The sequence below is a fragment of the Salvia miltiorrhiza genome, chromosome 2 (assembly GCF_028751815.1).
Source record: "Salvia miltiorrhiza cultivar Shanhuang (shh) chromosome 2, IMPLAD_Smil_shh, whole genome shotgun sequence".
Taxonomy (NCBI): domain Eukaryota; kingdom Viridiplantae; phylum Streptophyta; class Magnoliopsida; order Lamiales; family Lamiaceae; genus Salvia; species Salvia miltiorrhiza.
In genome coordinates this window covers 18436018-18441204 of record NC_080388.1, presented here as the reverse complement: position 1 = coordinate 18441204, position 5187 = coordinate 18436018, and the positions used below count along the sequence as shown (strand labels likewise).

The 5187-nt window shown below is 36.0% G+C and overlaps 1 long non-coding RNA gene across 1 annotated transcript; it reads left to right on the top strand.

Moving 5' to 3' along the window:
• Positions 1–1078: 1078 nt before the first annotated feature.
• On the top strand, positions 1079–4856 carry LOC131011453 (uncharacterized). Its single transcript, XR_009096933.1, has 3 exons — positions 1079–2026; positions 3982–4043; positions 4564–4856. It is a non-coding gene; the product is annotated as an uncharacterized LOC131011453 (long non-coding RNA).
• The last annotated feature ends 331 nt before the right edge of the window (positions 4857–5187 follow it).

Sequence of the window (5187 nt, the reverse complement as noted above, 5' to 3'; positions counted from 1 at the left end):
ACAGATGGACAGTCCGAGAGGACTATACAGGTTTTGGAGGACATGATCCGAACTGTAGTGCTTGATAGAGGAAGCCAATGGGAGCAAGTATTACCCCTGATTGAGTTTGCTTACAATAATAGTTTTCAGTCAACTATCAACATGGCCCCATACGAAGCCTTGTATGGAAGAAAGTGTAGATCTCCGCTTTATTGGGATGAAGTTGGAGAGAGAAAGGTACTTGGACCTGACGCGATAGAAGAGATGATCACTATTGTGAGACAGATTCGACAGAGAATAAAAGAGGCACAAGATCGTCAGAAATCTTATGCAGACACCAGAAGGACGGAGATTCATTTTGAAGAGGGAGACAAGGTTTTTCTAAAAGTTTCCCCATCTAGAGGAGTTCACCGTTTTGGAGTGAAAGGAAAACTTAAACCGAGGTATATAGGACCTTATGATGTATTAGAAAAGATAGGCCCTGTAGCCTATAAACTAGCGTTGCCTCCGAGCTTCGCGAACGTCCATGACGTTTTCCATGTTTCTCAATTGAGAAAGTACGTGTTTGATCCAAAACACGTCATTCATCAAGAAGAAGTATCCCTGGAACCAGATTTGAGCTATGAAGAGAGACCTGATGCTATTCTGGACCGGAAGATTCAACAATTGAGGAACAAGTCGATTCCTTTGGTGAAAATCCAATGGAGACATCACGGTCAAGAAGAATCAACATGGGAACTTGAAGAGAAGATGAAAGAGAAGTATCCAGAGCTTTTTCCCGAAGGTGAATAACTCAAATTTCGGGACGAAATTTTTTTTAAGGGGGGTAGGATGTAACACCCCGTACTTTTCCTATGATGTGAGATAGTGCCTTAACACTATTGAGAGAACGGAGATGTTGAGACGCGAGACTTTTTTTTTATGATTAGATAAGACAGATTGTCTTTTAAATAGAGATACGAGTGACTAAACCGAGGATAGAGTTAGAATGATGAGATTCGAGAAATGAGCTGAGATAGAGATGCTGATTGAATTGAGCTGAGATTTTAATTTTATTTTCGATTACCGGGAATAGATTTACCAGATACTGAGTTATCAGAGTTTGATTGACCTATTAAAGAGAATAGGTATAATGAGTCTGACCTAGAGTCGAGGAAGAAAGAGTGAGAACCTTGATGAAAAGAGTCGGTCCGAGAGATGTCTAGTTTGTTTGCTTTGCCGACTGCTTTGATGTGACATTATGTGAAATTACGTGACTAATCGATTATGTGATTTTCGTGATGTGTGTCACTGTGACCGAGTTATTATGATTTTTATTCGAGACCTTAGCATTTGGAATTTTGATTGAGTTTCCAAAGCAAGTATGGGTTATTTTTATCGAGAAATCGAATGATGCCGGTTTATGAAAATTTTTCCGGGCATAATATTTTTAAATTATTTTTCCTACGAAGAGGAATATTATAGTTGAGTGAGTGCACTAATAATAGTGCTATGATCATTATTTTGGTCACATGAATAATTATACTATGGTATTTTATTAATGAGTGACTTTACCATAGTTTTGTGATTTTTATTTAATCACCCTTCTCACACTTTATTTTAATCTCCCATACCATATGTTATATGTCTCAATTTTGCTAAGTATGGAATTGAGAGAGTAGAGATTGAGAGTATGAGATGAGAGAGTGTAGAGATTAGAGAGAGATTAGAGAGAGAAAGATCATTCATTAATTAGCAAATATTTCATAAGATTTGCAAATCTCCTTTAAAGATTGCAAGATCATTCTCAATCTTGCAAAGCCAAATCCCTCTCTCCCTCACTACAATTTTCGCCCAACACACACATACACTCATCTTCTTCACCTCACACTTCCACCATTTTCCACCATTAGAGCAAACCTTCGAAGCTTCCAATAATACTACCAAACACCTCACATCACTCTAAAACTTTCCATAAACACTATCTATCCTCATTTGATCAAGAGATTCCTTGAAGAAGAGCCTCAAAATTTAGAGTGAGAAAGTGTAAACTTTGGTAAGAACTTGGGTAAGTAACCATGTTTTCCCTAAAATCTTGTTTGAAAGATGTTATGTGAGTGTATTCTTGAAAGATGAGCAAGAAAATCACCCCTCCTTTCTCTTTTCCAAATTTTCGAAAAAGTGGGTCTTCACCCCTTTCAAAATTTTTCTTTTTCTTTTCTTGTTTGGGGGTGAAAAATGAGAGTTATGTGATGTATATTGATGTTTGATATATGTTGTGAAACATGTGTCATGAGATGTGAAACTTTGATGGAAGTTAGTTTACCCCAAAAATGGTAACTTTTGAGTTAATGAGTTAAATGATGAATTGATGATATAAATGAGTCTATGAGGTGTAGATGATGATGATTGATGGATTAATTTAAGTATATGATGTCAATTGGAGTTTTTGATGTGGATTAGTTTACTAAAATTAGGGATATGTGTATATATGCCCTTATTGGTGAATTGATGGTTTTGATGTGAGATTAATTGGTTAAAAATGAAAGATCTATGAGTAGATTAAAGATTTGTATGTGTTTGTAAAAATTTCAAAGAGTTAGTTTAGTAAAAATTAGGACTTTTTAGTCTATGTGTTATTTAAGTGATTTTGCTTGAGATATATGTTTTTAAGCATGATAGTAGTGTCTTTGTATATTTTTGATTAGGTCTATTGTAGGCTAAATAAAATTTTGGCTAAGTTTAGTTTGTATGAGTTTTGAGTTTTTATATGATGTGAGTTTGATGCTTTATAAAATGAGGTTTATTTGCTCTATGATCATTATGAGAATTATATCCATGTTTTGCTAAGAGTTTTATGTTGATACATGGATTTTCATGAAAATGTAATAAATATAGTTTTTATGATAAAAAGAGAGTAAATATGAGAATAATGAGTTATATGATGTAAATGATCATATTTGAGTATTTGAGAAATTTCGAGCATGAAATTGAAAATGAATTTGTTAGATATGTTCGTTGAAGTGTTTTCTATGAGATTTGAGTGGATGATGAAAGAAAAGAGTCGAGATTGAGTATTACGAGTATTTTGATGTATTTGAATGTTTTTAAGTGCTTTAAGTGCTTAAAATGAGTTTTGATGTGTTTGCTTTGTATAAATGTTGAGTTGAGCATGTTTGCTTGTGTGTATGTTTCGGAGTCGTTTTTCACGACACACTGACCTACTGTTTTCGAGGGGTTCTTGATACCTAAACGCCCTAAAACTTTTATGGTAGGTATATTTGAGAGTCTTGAGCACACCGGTAAAATTTCAAGTCATTTGGACTTCGTTTGCTATTTTTATAAAATGTAAAACTAAAACTGCTACATTCTGCCGAATTGTTCGGTGAGTAGCCAATAGAGTCGTCGTTTCCAGTAGCTTTCCTTATCATTATGGAACCCAAATTTTTATGGTTGAGACCTGAGTGTCCTAGCTAAGTACCCACAAAATTTCAGACCGTTTTGACAACGTTTACTATTTTTCAAAAATCAAACTTTTCGGTTGCTAAAAACTGCCGAATATGGTAGACTGTAGTAAAACAGTCATATCGCCTAAAATACTTGGAGTTTTTGATCCTACTTTTTTTTAAATGAAACTAGACTCGAAGAGGTTTCTTTTGGTATGAGTTACGACCCCAGGAGAGTTCTGTACAGAGTCTGGTGAGGTTTTAAAGTTGAGTCAGTGCAGAGTAAAGCTTGTTTTCGACTTGTCTATGTGTGTTTTTAATATGCTTAAGTGCTTATACTTGTTTATGTGCTTGTTTGCTATGAGTTTGAGTCGAGTTGAGAGTTAAGTCGAAAATTGGACGTGTGAATCCTTAGAAGCCAAGTATACCTAGGGATTGAGTTTTAACGGGTAAATAGATGTTGAGTGAGAAGTTAGAGTAAAAAAGAGATTGGATTTAGAATTTGAGTTTCTGACTAAGGTTTGTTTTATCACATGAACCTTCAATGACGATGACGATGTGATGATGACATATGAAGGCCCGAGCGAGACGAAGAAGTAAGTTGCCTGATTTCTTTCCAGAATAAGCAAAGGACTTCAGGTGGGCAATATTTTGAGTATACAAATATTATCCGAGCTTTCTAAAATGATTTAATGATATAATGATGTTATGAGATTAACAAATGTTTTGAGATAAATGATATTTGAGAACTGTTTGACTTGCCAAATTTTTGATGTTGAGCTTGTGTGTTACCCTCTACTGATGAGACGAATTCGGTCCTGCCACAAGCGGGATTTTGTGCACAGAGGTGACTGTGAGCCGTCTTCGGGTCGGCCGGTCACGGTACTTGAGAGGGAGGCCTACTTCTCAGTACCTTAATTATGATGATGAGTTGTAGATGCGGTACATACATGACGTATACTTTGTCTGCAGACACTTATTTATGATGTTAATTATGAAAACTGCATGCACAGATTCTTTTAATACTAATTTATTTCTGTGTGTTGCTGAGATGTGGCAAGCTTCAAACCTATAGCTCTACGAGCACCTTTCTTGTTTTTCGGCATTTGCCCACTGAGTATTATGTACTCACGCCCTGCATGTATTTCTAAATGTGCAGGCTAAGCTGGGAGTGAGATTGGACTGGTGCTGATGGGGGAGAGTTTCAAATGATGTAAATTAAATTACTATTTTGCCTCTATGATAATAGAGTCTTGATGTTTGAATTACTTAGTTTCTTTTGAGATCAAGCAATACACTCACGGTTATGTGTCTTCATACATATAATCGGTTCGCCTTTTGCTGCGATACTCTGCAAATTATGCTTCCTTATGAAAAATGAACTATACGCGTTTTGTTTTTGTTCGTGAAATTCCTAATAATTAAAAAGTTATGACAATGTTGACGATTTTACCCTTGGGCTAATTTTATGAAGTTTTTCCTTAGCATGCTTTTACGTGAGCTTCCGCATGACGTTCACCTAGTTCTTCTTATCTTTTATTCTTTAAAAATAGTCGTATCGATACTCGTACCCCACTATTACTAGTGTCGGGTTTTCGGGCTGCGACAGATTTCTGCGCCAGAGCGGAAGCCATTTCTCTGACGTTTCATTCCGCTGCTCTGGCATCCGATTCCTCTGGCTTTACGAATTCGCTGCTCTGACAGAGAAAGTATGAATACGTGCCAAGACTGAAACGACGTTTTAAATAGAGATGAGAAGCAAGTGATGGCACATTTCATAGAA